The sequence below is a fragment of the Micromys minutus genome (assembly GCF_963924665.1).
Source record: "Micromys minutus genome assembly, chromosome: 1".
Lineage (NCBI taxonomy): Eukaryota > Metazoa > Chordata > Mammalia > Rodentia > Muridae > Micromys > Micromys minutus.
Genome location: NC_137969.1, coordinates 2,513,993 through 2,534,841, shown reverse-complemented (window position 1 = coordinate 2,534,841; position 20,849 = coordinate 2,513,993).

Sequence of the window (20,849 nt, the reverse complement as noted above, 5' to 3'; positions counted from 1 at the left end):
TCCCCTCAGCTTCCTAAGGAAAGCTTTCTTTGATGTGTCCAAGAACACCCATTAGCCTTTCAGGAGGACAGGCAGCAAACACTGGTCAGATAACTGTAACACTGGACAAAATATCCCCAGCTCCTTACATGGTCCCCTTACCCATTACTGCCTTTCTTGTTCTTGTTTTCTAATATGAATCAGGTGTATTCCTCATATCAGACAAGACTTACTGTGCCCTTTGGATGCTCTTCCATCTTAGAAAATGAGAGCCATCAGCATGTATTAGCAGTGTGCTACAATGATGAATGAATGTCTCTGATGTTCAGCAGTCCATCTTGGGAAGGGCCAGTAGGCAGGTGTAGCACAGAGGACTAGAGGCTTCCTTAACAGTAAGCTGAGAAAGCTGAACTTGACTTGCTTAAGGCAACTGAATTAACCTGAGCAGTAAAGATCCTGGAAAAAATATAGAGATTTTCTTTACGCACAGTGATTTAAAGGGAGTCTGGAAGAGATCAGATGTGCTCAAGTGAGAAATGTTAGTCCATGTCATTTTTCCCACCTATGGTCACATCATTTATGCCAAGTAAAACACTAGCCCCTATTAGGAGCATAAAGTTACACTTACTTTTCCTATTCTTTTTATTACAATTTCAAAGATAAAAACAATAACCATGTTGCTATTTTCCTAATAAATTTTGTTAAATGCTTCTCAAAATGCTTCGCATCATTAATATCCTCCAAATTTGAGGTCACTGAAAAAAGTAGACCAAAAAAAGATAAAAAAAAACTTTGTTATATTTTTATCATCATGCGATAGATTTTGTATTAATTTTATTTTGTATACATTATGATCATGTGTCAGTTTTACTGGGTTAGATATTTGTCACTGTCCATTCATTGGGAAAAACAGTAGGTATTCAATTCTCATTTATAAAATGAGTGGATATTATAATTGAATCTCAGAAAATAAATCCAGTGTGTGTGTGTGCGCGCGCGCATGTGTGTATGTGTGTGTGTGTGTGTGTGTGTGTGTGTGTGAATGTTCTAAAACTAGAAATGGGATTTTGAGAAAGGAGAAAGAAATCTTAACGGGCAGTGTAGTAGAAAGACCCTGAAGGGAATTTTTGGGTGAGGACTAGAAAACAGTCAAGGGAAGCATGGGGTTCAAGATCATGAGTGGGAGGGAGAAATGTAGTATAATAAATATTAATTACATTTAGACCTGAAATATTATATAAAAGCATTTGCTTTAGATACAAACCTAAAACACACACACACATACACACTGTCACATAAGAACTATAACAGCAAGAACAGTATCTGTACTTGTTAGCTACACCTAGCATAGTATAAAGCTGTCGTTGTGTATCCTAAATACTACTGCTTGTGTTATTCAGGGTTCTCTAAAGTAGCAGAACATATAAAATATCTTTTCATATATGATCATATATAGATGAATGCTATTTAAATGAAGTCAATATCATAAGCAGAATCTGTAGGGGGAGAGTGAGCAGCCTTGTCTAGTCCCTGATTTTAGTGGGATTGCTCACCATTTAGTTTGATGTTGGCTACTGGTTTGCTGTATATTGCTTTTACTATGTTTAGGGACTTGTCTTGAATTCTTGATATTTTCAAGACTTTTAACATGAAATTTGTGGAATTTTGTCAAATGCTTTCTCAGCATCTAGCGAGATGACCATGTGTTCTTTATTATTTTTTTTCCTTTGAGTTTCTTACATAGTGAATTATGTTGATGGATTTCCATGCATTGAACCTTCCCTGTATTCCTGGGATAAAACCTACTTGATCGTGATTCCTGGGATGAAGCCAAATGATCATTTTGATGTGTACTTGGATTTAGTTTGCAAGAATATTATTCAATATTTTTGAAAGGTAGTTTATGAGTTCCCAAAGACTAAATCACCAAACAATGAGTACACATGGAAAGACCCATGGCTCCAGTAGCATATGTAGCAGAGGTTAGCATTGTCTGGCATTAAAGGGAACAGAGGCCATTGGTCCAGTGAAGGCACATTTTCCTAAAGTAGGGGAATGCCAAGGTGCTGAGGTGGAGAGGGTGGTTGGGAGAGGGAGCACCTTCATGGAAGCAAGTGGAGGGGGAAGGTTATGGGAGTGGGAGGAGGGAAGGAGATAATGTTTGAAATGTAAATACAGAGAATATCCAATAAAAAAGAAAAACTATTTTCCAACAATAAATGCAAATATATTACAAAAATAATAAATAGGAAGATAGATAGATGATAAATAAATAGGTAATAGATAGATGGATGATAGATAGATAGATAGATAAATAGATAGATAGATAGATAGATAGATGATAGATAGATAGATAGATAGATAGATAGATAGATAGATAGATGATCTAGATAAATCTGACTGAGGTAAACTTAGTAACCAACAAGGAGACCTAAAACTTATTTGAGAATTATTTGTATATGCTCAGTAACTTTACTAGTTAATTCAAGAAGAAAAAAAAAAAGAACTTCACCTTTATCACTATACTGAACTTGTATTATTACTTCTAGACTCTTTTCTAAATGTCCTTCTCTAGGCTGAGCCCAACCTCCTCTTTGTACACAATTGCCATGCCCTGCTTCATGAATCTTTCTTTCCTTAAAATATATTTTTTCCTATATTGTTTTTTTTTTTTTTTTTTTTTTTTTTTTTTTTTTTTTTTTTTTTTTTTTACAATTTCAGACTTCTTTCTTTTTGGTGTCAAAATCTTCATTTAAAATAGTAATTAAATCATGGTATTCTCTTGTCGAGACTTTTCAAGAGGGTTTTTTTTATTTTTATTTTTGTTTGGATTATTTGGTGCAATCTTATGTTAAATACATAGCTGAAGAATACAGTTTCAATTTTTTACTTCTCATGTGCTTTGCTTGCTCTCCTTTTCTGTATTTCTCAATATTCATATGAGCTAGTGTCTATATTTCCTTTTTCTCATTGTATGTCAATTACAATAAACATTGAATCATCTTGTCTTTTTACCATATTTTGTTAACATAACCAATTTATTTGTTCTACCATGTAAACTTTAAACTTAACAACAAGAACTACATTTAATTTGTTGTTGAATAGCCAATGCCTTTTTAATGTAAAGTTCAATAAATATTAAGAACTTAAAAAAAGAATTTTGTCTTCCTTCCTCAGAGTCCAGAATAAAAGTGGTTTCATCTAATTTAAAGCAAGCAAAAAATTTTGCTTTCAGTGTGAGCTCCATCTTTAAACTGTATTTCACTGCAGAGGTAAGTAAGTTGGCAACAAAGGAAACAGCCATCACAGTGTTGAAGCTACACAGATGAATATTACCTAAGACATAGGCATTGGATTCTTGTAAAATAAATGTAAAGTCTAAGATTTGGAAAGGTAAACAGAGGGTGTTGAACACTGTTTTTCCTACCTCTATCAAAAGTAAATTTTCTTTTACTCTATATTTTTTCATATAACATGTTAAAAATGTTTCGTATTCAATATGTTGACTTATATTACTTTCAGGAAGAAACATAATTTTAAAACTTCAATTTCTTCTGATATTTTACTTATTTTGAATTGCTAAAAGACTATATTGACCAGGTCATTAGTTCATGTTCAATATTGTTCCTTTATACACCATTCAACAAGCAAAAAAATGCATAATTTTAAAAATGTAGTAAAATTTTGTTGTTTGTTGTTATAAACATGTTTGCACATTTATTTACCTATACCATTCAGAGAACAGTTGGAAATAAGCTAGATTCTTTAAAAATGCCTTTGTATATTAAATTGAATTCCTGGTAGCATTGTTCCTATAAATTTCAATTGAGAACAAAATTTCTGGACAGAATAAGTCCTCCGTCTTCTATTATAGAGAATAAAATCCATTCCCTGGAACATTTGCAAGAGGCAGATCTTGGAAAGTAAAGTGTCTCTTCTGGCTACTGAAAGGAAGCACACTGATCTCATGCTTGGAGCTGCACAGCTGGTGCCGTGGGAAAGACAGTTAGATCCTTTCTAATGGAAAAATGACGTCAGATCAGGCTCGCCTTTTTCTTTTACAAAATGTAATTATGTAAACTACAAACCTCCATTATAGACAATGTTTATAATTAGTTCCATTTTCCTCTTAATTTTAAATAAAGCATGTTAGTTATGAATGTCATGCCAACACATTTCCAACAGATGCCATAAACAATGAACAATCAGAAATCCATTTGGGGTGTTTTTGTGGTTATTATTTCAAATTGTGAAAACTCATAATAAAAATCAATGTAATGAACCAACACCATTATATGTTGATAAACATCACACTCTTTCAATTTCAGACAAAGACAATGAATATTAATCAGAGTGTGGACTATAATCCAATGACATCAAATGGAATTCCCAATACCTATTAGGTTTCTCCACACTATTCAGGTCTAAAAGCATAGCTCAACAAAAATGATTTATTGCATTCATGGATCAAAAGTTTTCAAAATAACATTACCATATTCATAAATTGCAAAATGAATTAAAATAAGAGTTGATAACAAAATAGTGTGATTTTATAGATGGCTAGCCGTCAGGTGACAGTTTATTCTTTCACAAATTCTGCAATTTCTTTTCTTTCAGAGTTTTACAAGTTGTGATATGAAATTAGATAATGAAAGGTAAGAAGAGAATTACAGGCAGATATACATTTAGATTCCAATAAAAAAGCATAGTTTGTTTTTAGAAATACTGTCCATTCACATAGTGGAGACACAGTTATCATTTGACTGGGTCTATTATTCATCATAAAATTATAAACACATATTTTATTGTTCTTTGTTCTTAATTTTCCCATCAATATGATAAGTACTCACTACTTTCAAAACTTTGCTCAAATTGCACATGACTAGGGATGTTTTTTTCATAGTTATAAAATATGATTATGTAATTATAATATAATCATGGTTTCAATGCCATAAAAAGTTTGAAAATTTTTAAAAAATAATTATATAAATGTTCACAACATGAAAATAATCTCTACTGAAAAGAGTCAAAAACTCTTAAAACATTGTTTCATTAGTTGTGTTCATTTATTTAGATACTATAATTTTGAATGATGCTTATTTAGAACTTTAACAAGGTTTTACAAACATACAAGCTTTAATAGTGTACACTTTTATGATACATATTCATTGCATATATTGAATACACCTCCAATTGTATTATGATGCATTTAGCAACATTTCAAAATGATATTGGGATAGTTAGAAGAGGTGTAAATTAAATCAATTGATTCTGTTTCTTGTGGTAGCAAATCTGATAGAAGTACCATGAAACTATTGCTGAAAATTTATGTACTGGAACACTTGTGACTTCCAACAATATTGAACAGGCCATGTGCCTATTCACTTTAGAACAGCAATATGAAATTTTTTAAACAACTTTATTTTACAAAACAAAGATAAATGTACAGATTTTAAACATTTTTTGCTTAAAATTATACATTTTTGTCAGTACTTTTTTTCCGATTTTAAAATAGTTTTTACATAAAACTATATGAATATATTTTTTAGTCAGTACTTGATTTTTTTCAAGGTTTGATAGTATGCCTTGAAAACTTAATAGTTACAATGAGCATAAAGTACATGTAAAACAAAATGTAACATGGAAATAGTTAAAGTTTTCTTGTTTTGTAAATATTTTTTGTTTTGTTTTGTTTTCTTTATTTCTTAGACTTCATACAGTCTATGAGTTGTTTCTGGGGGAGTGCAAGCCTCTGGGGTTAGCAACCCACTATCAGTGACTGCATATTATGTCTGTTCTTTTGTGACTGGGTTATCTCACTCAGGATGATATTCTCTAGATGCAGCCATTTATTTATTATAGGTCTTCCTCATGTTTACTGTAACAGAAATACAACAGGATGCAATTAATTTATAACTATCAATTTCATCAAAGAGTTGCATGTAATATTAATAATGCCTACATGCTTCCTAGATATATTTACAATTATGATCACTTTATTCCTTCCATGGTATTGCACAAATCTTTTGATGCCTTACACTTCAACAGTGTTTTTGTGTTTAGGCTGTTGTGTAACAGAAAAAAACAGAAAGAAAAGAATGCCTAACCAAAAAAAAAAAAAAAAAAAGAGTATTTGGTTGTCCCCTATGAGAAGAAACAGATATTTTACCGTGAAATTTGTTTTGTATCTCTTAGAAAGCGCTGTAGAAAGACCAGAGGGTGTAAATGCCAGGTATGAATTCAACATTTATAACTCTACTATGATTTATTACTTATAACACTTATAACTCTATAACTTCTGATTTCTTTCATGTAAGTATAAACATGTTTATTTTAAATAATGAAAATCACGATTGGGACCTTTGATCCCACCCGGTAGCTTATGGAAAGCACGCCCCTGCCCTGCCTGATCCAGGGACAAAAATCCCAGCATTAGGACCTCTGTTACCACTTGGCAGCTTTGGGGCACAGAACAGGGCTTGGCCCATCTGCCACATGGACCAGCAGTTCCCAAAAGTTACGACCTGGTGATAGGGAGATCTGAGTAGCCAGGGAGCCGAGAGATTTCTGACAAGTACACACGGAAAGTGTGCAACTGCCCTGCCTGATCCAAGGACCAGAAACTCAGCATTAGGACCTATATAAGAAGATTGAAATACTCCCATTCATCCTCTCACATCACCATGGTCTAAGGCTGGTCTTTAACAACAACAAAGACAACAAAAAGCCCATATACACATGGAAACTAAACAACTCTGTTAAACGATAGCAGGGTAATAATTGACTTTCAGATGCCAGAAAAATATTAGACTGAAAATAAGAAACCTTTTCCAATAGAGTTTGGGATAAGACCAACATGATTCATCTCAAAAACACGCATATGCTAAAACTGAGGGTTTGTTCTCTGGACTGAAAAGTTGTAATCATCTATTCTATTACTCCGACTTTATAACTTTAAGCTTAGCATGTTGTTTACTATCTTATTCTCTAGAATCACAACATATTTTAATGTAGATCTCTGTTAGAATGTATATAACTAGGGATGTTTTATGTGTAGTATTAGAGATGATAAACTTATTTTAGAATTATTATTTTAAAATATGGTTGTGTTTACAACTTTCTGTAGGTAAGATGCTGGTAAATGCCAATGTCCACAAAGTTTCTGACTCTTCTGGTTATGTGCTCCCTGCTGTGGTGCTGAGAACCAAACTAAGGTCTTCCACAAGAGCTGTGTGCCCTCATAAATACTGGGCAGTGTCTCCATTGTTTTGATCTGCATTAGCAAGAAGTAGTCTATTAATCTCTGCATAATCTTAGTGGAAAAAGAAGGTACTTATCCCCTAGTTGAAATTTTTCAGAGAAAAACTAGTTTCCAGATATGAATTGCATTTCTCCCTCTGCCTGCTCCTTTTTATACAGATATAATCTCAAGTAAAGACTTTGATTTATTTTATTTTATGTTAGATTGAAATTTATTCCATATCAGAGTTCTGTTTTCATACCAATAAGACTAATATAAGAAATAATGATTTGCTATTCTTATTATCAAGTTAAGTACTTTAGTCAAAATCACCCAACTGCTACTTCTCAAGTGTGCATATTAAAAACTATCAATGGAAAGTTGAAAGTACAAACTTAAATTAACTAATAATTACACCTGTGAAGACAATTGCTGGGAATAGGTTGCTGAGGGTCACCTGAATGAGTTTTTTTCTTAATAACATGCTATGCATTGGAGAAATTTGGACAATATTAAATTAAACACACTGTAAGTACCATTTATTACTCAGATCCATCTATAAGGAAAATATATTTCTGAAATATCAATGAATTGTTCTTATTTTTCATATTATATATCTGAGTGTAACTTTTTTAACGACTTTATTTTACAAAACAATGATAAATGTACAGATTTTAAACATTTTTTGCTTAAAATTATACATTTTTGTCAGTACTGTTTTTTCAGACATTGAAATAATTTTTACATAAAACCATGTGAATATATTTTTTTAGTCAGTACTTGATTTTTTTCAAGGGCTTGACAGTATGCATTGAAAACCTAATAGTTACAATAAGCGTAAAGTACATGCAAAACAAAATGCAACATGGAAATAGTCAAAGTCTTCTTGTTTGGTAAATATATGTATATTTTTTTGTTTTCTTTATTTCTTGGACTTCATACAGTCTGTGAGTTGTTTCTGGGGGAGTGCAAGCCTCTGGGGTTAGCATCCCACTATCAGTGACTGCATATTTTGTCTGTTCTTGCACACACACACACACAAACACACACACACACACATACACACACAAACATACACACACACACACACAAGCACACACACACCGCTTACTTTAATGCTAGAATATAAAATGTAGTACATTTGGTCCTATATCTGTCAATCACATGGATTTTTTGCTTTGATTCATAGTGCAGCAGAATCCTCAACTTGTCAAGACAAACAATTAAAGTATGCACATATTTGAGGCACCAAATTGGGCTGCCGTTATATCAAATGTTTCATTTCAAACAATGTTTACTCGCTAGTTGTAAGGGATGAGTAAAATTACGGAAGTAGAACTGTACTGTGGTGTTCTGTCCCTAAGATAAATCATGGTACTGAGAATCCAAATGAATCTTCTTGCTTTACAGTGATCACACAAGTCTGCACTATAACTATAAGCTTTTGAACAAGTGCTTGGTTTTGTTTGATTGTATTTGGTTTGTTTTATTGTGATGGGATTTTTAACAACAATGGTAATAATTTTGACAGTAAATGATATTTTCAGGAATCTAAAGTAACACCTTGAATAGATGGGGTAACCCCAATGTTGTCCTAAAACTTTCATCTATACTCTAGCCAGGAAGACAGCTAGTTTACCTTCACAGTGCTTTCAAAGTTTTTAATAAAAATAGAAGAACATCACCCATTTGCTGCCTTAGCTCCCCTTCAGCTGTGAAGTTTCTTGTTGGAGCTCATAATTTGGCTGCCGATTTTTGCATTCAGAGTTGACTCAGTCCATCAAGTCAAAAGATCCACACTACAGAATTCCTCACATTATAGTGTGCTCGAACTATAGTCTCCCATTATCTTTATTAAAATTAATTCTATTTTTTCTACTTTTAAAACATTTTACAAAGATTCTCTTCGATTTACTGGTTCTTAACAACTATAAGACATTTAGGATATGCTCGTGTCTTCCATCTTTACTTTTTAAGAATATTTCTTTCTCCATTGACTTTACCATTTAAAAAAATCATTGGATAATCTCTGTATATACATTTCAATTGTTATCCCCTTTCTCTCCACTCCTTTCCTCTCCTCTTGCTACCATGAAGGTGCTCCTTCTCCCAGCCACCCTTTCTCATTTCAGCCCCTTGGCATTCCCCTACACTGGGAAAACGAGCCTTCACTGGACCAAAGGCCTCTTCTCCCATTGATGCCAGACAATACTATCCTCTGCTACATATGCAACTAGAACCATGGTTCTCTCCATGAGTGCTCATTGGTTGGTGTTTTAGACCCTGGAAGCTCTAGAGGATTTGGTTGGTTGGTAATGTTGTTCTTCCCATGGAGTTGCAGTACCTTTCAGCTCCTTCAGTGCTTTCTCTCACTCCTTGATTGGGGTCTCCATGTTCATTCAAATGGTTAGCTGCAAGCATCCATAAGAATATCAGTGTGGCTCTGGCAGTGCCTCTGAGAAGGCATCCCAATCAGCTCCTTCCAGTAAGCACTACTTGGCATCAGCAACAGTGCCTGGGTTTGGTAGCTGCATATGGGATAGATCCCCAGGTGAGGCAGTCTCTGTATCTTCTTTTCTTCAATCGCTGCTCCTCTATTTGTCTCTATATTTCCTCCTGTGAGTGTTTTGTTCTCCCGTCTAAAAAGGATTGAGGCATCTACATTCTTGCATCATTTATTTTGAGCTCCATAAGGTCTGTAAATTGTTTCTTGTGTATTCGGTGCTTTATGGCTAGTATTCACTTATCAGTGAGTATAACCATGTATGTTTTTATTTTTGTTTGTTTGTTTATTGTTGTCTTGTTTTGCTTTTGACTGAGTTACTTCATTCAGGATGATAGCTTCTAGTTCCATCTATTTGCTCATGAAGTCATTGTTTTCAATAGCTGAGTAGTACTCTGTGCAAATGTACAATTTCTATATCCATTCCTCCGCTGAAGGACATCTGGGTTCTTTACAGTTCCTGGCTATTATGAATAAGGTTGCTATGAACATGGTAGAGCATGTGTCCTTGCTATATATTTGAGTGTCTTTTGGGTATATGACCAGCAGAAGTATAGCTGGGTTGTCAGGTAGGACTATGTCCAGTTTTCTGAGGAACTGCCAGACTGATTTCCAGAGTGGTTGTACCAGCTTGTAATCCTACCAACAGTGGAGGAGTGTTCCAATTTCTCCACATCCTTGCCAGCATCTGTTGTCACCTGAGATTTTGATCTTACCAATTCTGACTCCTGTGAGGTTGGATCTTAGGTTTGCATTGATTTGCCTTACACTGATGAGTAGGGATGTTGAACATTTCTTTAGGTGTTTCTCAGGCATTCAGGATTCCTCAGCTAAGAATTCTTTGTTTAGCTCTGTAGCCCATTTTTAATAGGGTTGTTTGATCCTCTGGTGTCTGAAACTAATAAAAAATCAATCCGGGAAGAGGTTAGAACACATAGTCATGCGGGAATTTTTTCTGAACAGAACACCAATGGCTTATGCTCTAAGATCAAGAATTGACAAATGGGACCTCATAAAATTGCAAAGTTTCTGTAAGCCAAAGGACATTGTCAATAGGACAAAATAGCAACCAACAGGCTGGGAAAATATCTTTAACCACCCTACATCTGATAGAGGGGTAATATCCAATATATATAAAGAACTCAAGAAGTTAGATGCCTCCACCTTTTCTTTTTTCAGTTTAATGCTCTCCTAGGATGAGGAACTTCATTTCTTCTATGTCCCCAATTCAAGTGCTTTGCATCAGTTGAAAAAAAAATTTCGCCTTCTAAAATATGCATATCTCTTTGTTTCTCCTACAAACCCCTGTACCTTTGCTAGAGAAATATTTGTTGGATCTGATTTACTTATTCTCTGTTCCCATTGGAGAATGTATGTTCCTCTTTTAATATAATAATTTTAAATTAGTGTTGAAAAGTAGCTTCATCCTATTCTGCAGGGCAAATATTATTGCAACCTGTTCCATTCCAGCAGCTTCCATGTCTATCCATATAGTCTGTATTCTTTCCATAGTGAGATCTATCTTTTTCTCTAATCCCTTACTCTATATCGACCCTCTATGGCTATATGAATTGTAGCTTGGTTGTCACTGACTTAAAAACTAAAGCCTTTGTATTAAATTTTAAAATAAAAAATGTTGTGATTTTTATTTATTTTCAGTAAAAAACATACAAATTTGCCTATTGTTTTAATCATCAAGTACAAAATGCTCAATGAAATAAATCAGAAAAATTACCAAGTTTTTCTTGTTTAATTACCAATTGGAAATAAAGACTGCATCCTACAACTTTTCTTATTTGATCAAAAGTAAGCATTACTGGAACCATACATATTTCTGCAGTAAAAGAAATGTAAGAAAATACTACCCCTTTTCCCCACATCAATGCTTCATTTGGAGAAAAATTAATTTGTACAAACACAAAATCTTAGAGATTTCTACACTATATAGAATTTGCATGAGGAACAAGAGATGAGAGGCCTGATTACAATTTAATGTGGTTTCTATATATTAAAATAGGGGCAACAGAATAAAATCACCATATTATGTATTATCCTTATTTAATTCTCTAATTTAAAGACATAAATAAGCAAAGGCTCTGAGAATCAGTAGAGTCACATGTGAGGTTTCAGTTTCTAAATCCAAATTGCTCCTTATGTTCCAAGAGTCATATAGTGATGTTGGCTGAAGAAAATTGGTTTATTTAAATCTATCAGATAAATCTTACTTGCAATTTTTATTAATTTCTTCCAAGTATTCCATAAAAAATAGTAAAAGGGAACTACTTTATATCCAAAAAAATCTGATTTTTTTAACATTGACTAGAGTTCATTTTTAACATATTTCTTTAGTGTTAAAGAAGAAACAGCACAAAGTGGAGGCAAAGAGTATAACATTTAAAACACAAAATAATTCTGAGCGAAACAAAACTGTGAAGATGGCACACCAGGAACACAGCATATTATATGCTCTGGATGGGAGAGCAGACCAAGGTCTAAGAGAAATGTCTAAATTATATAAAAGCTGCATGCTCAGCCTTCCACTCTGCCCCAGATTTGTAGTCCTCTGAGGCTCTTATCACTTGCTTTACCTGCTTTTGAAGTGCTAATTTAATCTTCCCTTTCCCAGGTCCTTTCTGACCCAGAAGAGGCTCTTGTTTTTTAGCTCCAGTTTATTTTTTGAATAAAAATGGGTTCCCAATGGAATGTGAAAATTTTGTACAGGTGGGAAAGATGACAGGTTTTTAAAAATCTGTCTGTAAACACTTCTGTGTTGGTCATTTTGCCAGCTGTCCAGGACCTTCTGAAGTGCAAAGCTGTCTGATTGTCTTACTTTCTTCGGAGATTAAGGCAGACTCATTCGGTAATACTTGAAAGAAACATTAATGCTAACACTAAGGCTATTATTATGAGTTGTTTTTCTAAGTCAAGACCAATTATTTTCACCTTGTAAGGATAATGAAAAGTATGTTCTGAGCATAACTCTGTAAATTAAGACTCCTTATGAGTAAGTCTGTGCTTTCATATAATATTTAAATTGAATATTGCTTGTAGCTTGTTAAGAACCCCATTTAATATTCTAAACAATAAGAAGACTAAAGGTCCTTGGCAATTTAGATAAAGTGTACTTGTACAATATGGAACTTTATTCTATAAGAAGAGATAACATTGAATAAATCCATGAAAATCATATGTTGCTATGTTTATCCATTCAATGAGTATATGTCTATTTCCTCAAACTAAGGAAGAAAACATGAGAATTTCACAAAGAGGAGGGTAGAACGCAGGTAAGGAATTACAACATGATGGGAACCTGCCATACACTGCTGCTAAGGCTTCTCAGAGAACAGAAGAAATTAATGTTTTAATGTTGTAAACTGTTTTGTTGTTGTTGTTGTTGTTGATGTTTAAACAATATTAGTTAAGAGCTAGATAACAAACTCATGGTTCTGAGTCATTAAAAGGGTTTTTTTTTTTTTTTTTTTTTTTTTTTTTTTTTTTTTTTTTTTTTTTTTTTAGCAATACCAAATTCCAAATTTATCTTTCAAGTTTATATTAGGTGAAAATATTACATGAAGTTCATATTTACAGGAGTAAAGGTGCAAAGACTACCAGATTGTAAAAGATTCAGAATACAAGGCTGGAAAAATGCATTTTATTAGTATATGATAGATGACATTAAAAGATTATCCTGTGTAATATGTAAACTTGGATGAGAAATGAAGACTAATAAGTGCTAACAATCTAGAAGACCAAGAAGTAGAGGTTCACAGCCTAGAATGGGATGAGGAACATCACTGATGCCCTCAGAAAATGTTTCATAAATATGTGTGGAATGAATTTTTAAATTTACATTTTAGTCTGTGTTGAGTGTGTGTGTGTGTGTGTGTGTGTGTGTGTGTGTGTGTGTGTGTGAAAGGTTAGCTTTGTGGAGTCAGTTCTCTCCTTTCATCAGTTACAGAGAACAAACTCAGGTCTCCAGGCTTGGTGGCAATTGCCCTTATCCTGAGCCATTTTGCATGGCCCTGAAAAATAAACTGAAAGGAAAAATTTTAAAGTTACATATCGCTTATACAGTTAGTTTTGAAATAATACTTAAAAGCGTTATTATAAAAAAGAGGGAATAGAACAAATGACAGACCACTCAAAAAGTAGTCGCTCACAACATGGTTTAAAAGGTTCTTCAGCTGGTGGAAAACAGCATTGTAGGAATTCTGTCATAGAGTTTGTGATAGTTTGACTATGCTCAGCTCAGGGAGTGGCACTATTAGAAGGTGTGGTCCTGTTGGAGTAGGTGTGTCATTATGGGTGTGGGCATTAACACCCTCATCCTAGCTTCTGGAAGTGACTGTTCCGCTAGCATTTCAGTTTAATTTCAGTTAAAGATGGTCAAGAGTAATCAAGGAGTAACAGTTCAGAGACGCTTTGTCTAGATAGATAACCTTCAGAGGCATCAGAAGTCCACAGAATATGATACTTATGGAGATATTTTTATTAAATATCGTTTGACTAGAGACCTGTCTCCTCCTGACAGCACTCCTTCTCAAATTCTAAGAATAAATTGTGCATCACTGTAGTTGTTACAGTTGTGGTGAGACAGCCACTAAACAAGAGTTGCCAAATTCATCTACAGACAATGCTGTCCAGAAAGGGACACATTATGCAGACTAGTCAAATGATAATTTTTACCAAGCCAGAATTATCAGCCCTTCAAAATTTTGTATTAAAATGATCTGTCAGAAATGATCCTGGGCCAGAAAGCTAAATAATGATGATCCATTGTTTTGAGGAATGAGGGACTGTCCAAGTGATCAGCAGTCTCTATAAATTGGCTAGTTTTGGAAGTTGTGTTTTATGCTTCTCATATATCAGGTAATATTAGACATTCTGGGGTTTCTGTCCTGAGTAACCTCATAGCCAAACCAGCTGTCTGACATTAAGAAAGATAATATTAATCTAAAAGTGTGGTATTCAGATAACATATAACTAAAACCAAGATAAGTCAGGTGTAAAATTATAGTCTTTTGAGATAGATGACTTAATGAGATTGCAAAGTTTCTGTAAGGCTAAGGACATTGTCAAGAAAACAAAATGGCAGCCAACAGAATGGGAAAAGATCTTTACCAACTCCACATCAGATAGAGGCCTAATATCCAAGGTACACAAAGAACTCAAAAAGCTAGACACCAGAGAATCAAACAACCCTATTAAAAATGGGGTACAGAGCTAAACAAAACGTTCTCAATTGAGGAATATCGAATGGCTGAGAAACATCTGAGGAAGTGCTCAACATACTTAGCCATCAGGGAAATGCAAATCAAAACAACCCTGAGATTCTACCTCACACCTGTCAGATTGGCCAAGATCCAAAACTCAGATGACAGCAGATGGCAAGGTTGCAGAAAAAGAGGAAGACTTCTCCACTGTTGGTGGGGTTGTAAACTGATACAACCACTCTGGAAATCAGTCTGGCGATACCTCAGAAAATTGGACATAGTACTACCTGAAGACCCAGCTATTCCAGTTCTCTGCATATACCCCAGAAACACTTTAATGCACAACAAAGATACATGCACCACAATGTTCATAGGAGCTCTATTTGTAATAGCCAGAAGCTGGAAAAAACCCAGATGTCCTTCATTAGATGAATGGACACAAAAATTGTGGTACATTTACACAATGGAATACTACTCAGCCACCAGAAACAATGACTTAACCAAATTCTTAAGAAAATGGCTACATCTAGAGAATATCATCCTGAGTGAAATAACCCAGTCACAAAAGAACAGGCATAATATCCAGTCACTGATAGTAGGATGCTAACCCCAGAGGCTCGGACTGCCCCAGAAACAACTCACAGACTGTGTGAAGTTCAAGAAAAAAAGAAAAGAAAAAAAAAGTCACTCTCAATCCTTACACACTAAGAACACATTGACAAATTCCAGGTTACACCCTGTTTTACATGTACTTTTTGCTCATTGTAAAAAAAAGAAAAAAAGAAAAAAAAAAAAAAAAAAAAAGCCAAGCACTGACACAATTGTATTTGTATACATTTATTCAAAAATGTTTAAAATTTTTTATATTTGTTTTTTCAAATAAAGTTAAAAAAGAAAGATAGCCAAACCCCCCCCCCCCAAAAAAAAGAAATTCTAATAAAGCTTAGCAACAAGAAAAAAAAAGTTAGATGACAAAGTGATTTATTTAATAGATAAAATTAATAGACTGCATGTTAAGTCTGTGTTTTTTTATAGGTCTCATATCTCATATCTTTATAAATTGTAGACCAACAATAGGTGTACTCATTTTATATTTATTGTAAAAGAGCCTTTTAACTAGATAAAAAAAAAAGAAAGAAAGAAATGTTTTAGATTGCCCTACAGCTGTTGGTATTTTGATGTGAATTCCACTTTCCCAAGAAGGGCTGCATAGTTACATACTTAGGTGACTTTATTAGAAGCTTCTTCCCATTTTAATTAATAAAATAAAAGCGAGAGCCAGTGAGTGAACAGGGGAAGGGAAGGTGGATAGAGAGGGTAGGAGGAGAGGGACAGAGAAGGGGACAGAGGAGTATCAAGGTAGAGGTTGGAAAAGAAGAGCTGGATCCAGGTGGAATTAATTTGCATTAGGTAACTATTAATATTTTAAAGATTTTATAGGTCTCAGATCTCATATCAAAAGTTAGCTTATATCTTTGTCTATAATATTTATTGCATAGATGATTTGTGGATTGAAAATTGAATATATAACACCCAAATTTACCACCAAGGAGCCAATTTCAATCCAGTCACATTAGGATCTCTTATTCAAGCTCAAGCTTGGAGCACACTACTGTCTCTGAAATAGTAAAACAAGAGGGGACCCAAGACCAGGTTCAGGCTACCATTTATAGAGGGAAGAAGGGGGTATGTAGCTGGGTACACATCTGATTGTGGGGCCATTATGTCACATACTGGAAGCCAAACCATAAACCTATATACTGATTTCTTCTTGATTGGTAAATGTTAGGAACTGGAGTTTTGGGGGCAGGCTTGTAACGGGGATGTGCTTACATGTAGGAAGGTAATGTGGGAACTGGTACTAGTCACAGGACTTGTTAGGGGCCATCCTGAAAACTGGTGCTAGGTACTGGCCTTTTAGTTTATTAGAGTTCAACCTGAGGTCAGGTTTTCTAAGGTGAAGTCTGAATCTAAGATCTGGTCTCTTACAAGCACAAAATTATTTTGATGCTACTTTGCAACTGTAATTTTGCTACTGTTATCTGTTATATGATTGTAATGTAAATATTTTTTCCCATTGGTTTTAAGAGATCATGTAAAAGGGTCATTTGACACACAAAATGGTGGTGACCCACAAGTTAAGAAACGCCACTTTAGAACATGAAAAGTAAATACACCCAAGAGAAAGAGACAACAAGAAATCATCAAAGTGATATTTGAAATGAATATAATAGAAACAAATACAAAAAAATCAAAGAAATAAGGAATTGTGTTTTAGAGAAATCAACATGATAAAATAACTCTTACCCAAACTAACTAAAAGAGAGCAAATATCCAAATTAATAAAACCAGAAACATATTCACACAGTAATAAAACATACTTAATTACTTCATTATGTTCACCAATACAGACATATATACTCAAAATACAGGAATTGAATGCATATATAAATATTTAACATATGTTGAACAATTATTAAAATATATTTTAAATGAAAAATATGTAGGGAGTGTGTGATAGTGGTAAGATTTTATGAGACAGAATTAATAAAAAAATGTTTAAAGAATGATAAAGATAAATATAACTAAGCTTGCCATAAACGTAGTGGAGCATTTTTCCTTATGATATGGTATAACATTTTTTTGGCCCAAGTGTGGTAGACCTGGATCCTCAGGTAGAACTATTCCCAATTTTCCAAAGAACCACCAAATTGATTTTCAGAGTGGCTTTTCTGGGTAACAATACCCCCAGCAATAGATGAGTGTACTTCTTTATCCATATTCTTGCCAAAATGTGTTGTCACTTGAGTTTTTGATTTTACTGAGATTCTGACTATTGTGAGGTAGAATCTCAAGGTTGTTTTGATTTGCATTTCCCTGATGACTAAATATATTGAACATCCCTTTAGGTGCTTCTCAGCCTTTCAGTATTGTGCAGTTGATAATTCTTTGTTGATCTCTGTACCCCATTTATAATTGGGTCATTGGGGTTTTCTGGAGCCTTACTTCTTGTGTTCTAATATTTTTTGGAAATTAGCCCTCTATCAGAAAAACGGTTGATTAAGATCTTATTCCAGTCTGTTGGTGGCTGTTTTGGCCTATTCACAGTGTGTTTTTTCACTTACTGAAACTTTTTAGTTTTATGATTTCCCATTTGTTAATTGTTAATCTTAGAGCCTGAACCATTGGTGTTATATTGTAGCCCTCTTAGAAGAAAAATAATTTCAACAACTGGACCCCTCAGAGCTCCTAGGGACTAGCCCACCAATCAAAGAGTAAACATGAGTCAGTCCATGCCTTCTGTTACATATGTAGCACAGGACTGCACTATCTGGCATCAATGAGAGAAGAAGCACTTGGTTCTGTGGATGCTTTTTGCCCAATCCAAGGGGAATGTGAGAGGGGTGAGGCAGAAGTAGATAGGTGAGCGGGGGAGCACCCTTTTTGAGGCAAAGGGAAAGTAGAATGAGGTTTGAGCTTGTGAAATGGAGACCAGAAATGGGACAACATTTAGAATGTAAATAAATAAAACAATTAATAATAAAATATTTTAACAAGAAAATAATAAATGGATAAATATTTATGTATATATAAATACAGAATATCAAGGGTTGTGAAAATGACAATAAAGGTGAAAACTGTACCTTTTAATACTAAAATCTTGAATGTGAATGAGTGGGGGTTGTTACAATATAACAGTTAAAATAATTTGAAAATATATAAGTAATCAGTGAATGAAAATGAATATGTATATTATAGTAATCTGTGGTCTGTGTTAAAGGGCTTGTCTTACCCAAATGGGAAAAAATTAAAGTACTGGATATTCCAACTGTGAACATGTAATTGTCCATAAGGTTAAAATATGAGTTTGTTACTCAGTGAACTGAAAACTGAAATATAAATATGATGAAGCATGTCTGAGAGTTCTCAGAGAAAATAATAACTGAATAACTGAAATCAAAACTACAAAATATTAGAGATTTATGCTTGTTATATTAGCACATTTGATTTCTCAATTCCAAAGGTCAATTAAATATATCCTGATTTTACAAATTACTAAACATACAAAACTCAATTAATGACAGAACATTTAAAAAAAGAGCACCATTAATATACTGGTACAAGCATCAAGATATTAGACATCTCTAATATACAAGAATTGAGGAAAGAATGAATGAATGTATCAATGGAATTGAATAAAAGGTATACAAAGAACTCAAAAAGCTAGACACCAGAGAATCAAACAACCCTATTAAAAATGGGGTACAGAGCTAAACAAAACGTTCTCAGTTGAGGAATATAGAATGGCTGAGAAACATCTGAGGAAGTGCTCAACATTTTTAGCCATCAGGGAAATGCAAATCAAAACAACCCAGAGATTCCACCTCACACCAGTCAGATTGGCCAAGATCCAAAACTCAGATGACAGCAGATGCTGGCGAGGTTGCAGAGAAAGAGGAAAATTTCTACACTGTTGGTGGGATTGTAAACTGATACAACCACTCTGGAAATCAGTTTTGTGATACCAAAAAAAAGGACATAGTACTACCTGAAGACCCAGCTATTCCACTTCTGGGCATATACCCCACAGACACTTTAGCACACAACAAAGATACATGCCCCAAAATGTTCATAGCAGCTCTATTTATAATACTCAGAAGCTGGAAAGAACCCAGATGTCCTTCATTAGATGAATGGATACAAAACTTGTGGTACATTTACACAATGGAATACTACTCAGCCACCAGAAACAATGACTTAACCAAATTCTTAAGAAAATGGCTGCATCTAGAGAATATCATCCTGAGTGAGATAACCCAGTCACAAAAGAACAGACATAATATGCAGTCACTGATAGTGGGATGCTAACGTCAGAGGCTCGCTCTGCCCCAGAAACAACTCACAGACAGTGTGAAGTCCCAGAAAAAAACAAAACAAAACAAAACAAAACAAAATAAAAGGATTCCCTTGATTTATTGGAATGGTTTATAATTCCAATAATTGTTTATACATTCATTATACATGTATATTTATAATGTATAATTATATGTATAATTGTCTATGCATTGATTTGAAAAAATACATTTTAACAAAAAAAAAAAAATTCCAGAAATATCTCACACACAAGTCAACTAATCTCGGACAAAGAAATAGTAGGTAGATCTTATGGGAATTAAAGGTTATTCTGCCACTGACTAGACTTCAAAACTGAAAATAAGATTAGAATTATGAGATGTTAACATGACTACACACACACACACACACACACACACACATATATAATACTGTGAGTATTATAAAAATATATTGGATGATATGTAAAATTAGAATCTATAAAAGAAATAACTGTATTTGATTAAATGTCCTTTTCTGTCCAAAATAGTATCTAAAGAATCTAAAGAACAATGACCACAATACAGACAAAAGATACTAGTATAACCTGTTCCTGATAAAAGCTATTCATCTATAATAAGTTCTTGCTTATTGTCCTTATTCTCCATACTTCTCACTAACTTACCCTTAAGTCTTTCATTCAAGACACCTTTCCTGTTGCAATGTTTACTTTTACATCTTCATACAAAGTGTATTTTATTTCTCACCAGTTGAAAGCTTCTCACCATGGCTTTCATCTAAAAATGAGACAAAGTGTGAATAAAATCTTTTTTTGTGCAAGTAGTAGTTTGTGTGTTGTTTTCAGATCATCTATTTACCTGAAAATTTTATATTTTGATTTTAGTAGCTAAATAATATTCTATTACATATATTTTCATGTCGATATATCTTTTTGTGTACATTTAGGTAATTTCCACTGATGGTTCTTATGGTAATTGCGGTAGTGATCATAGATGAGCAATTACCTCTAGTTGTAGGGTATGCAATTCCTTAGATAATATGCTTAAGGATAGTAGATGTC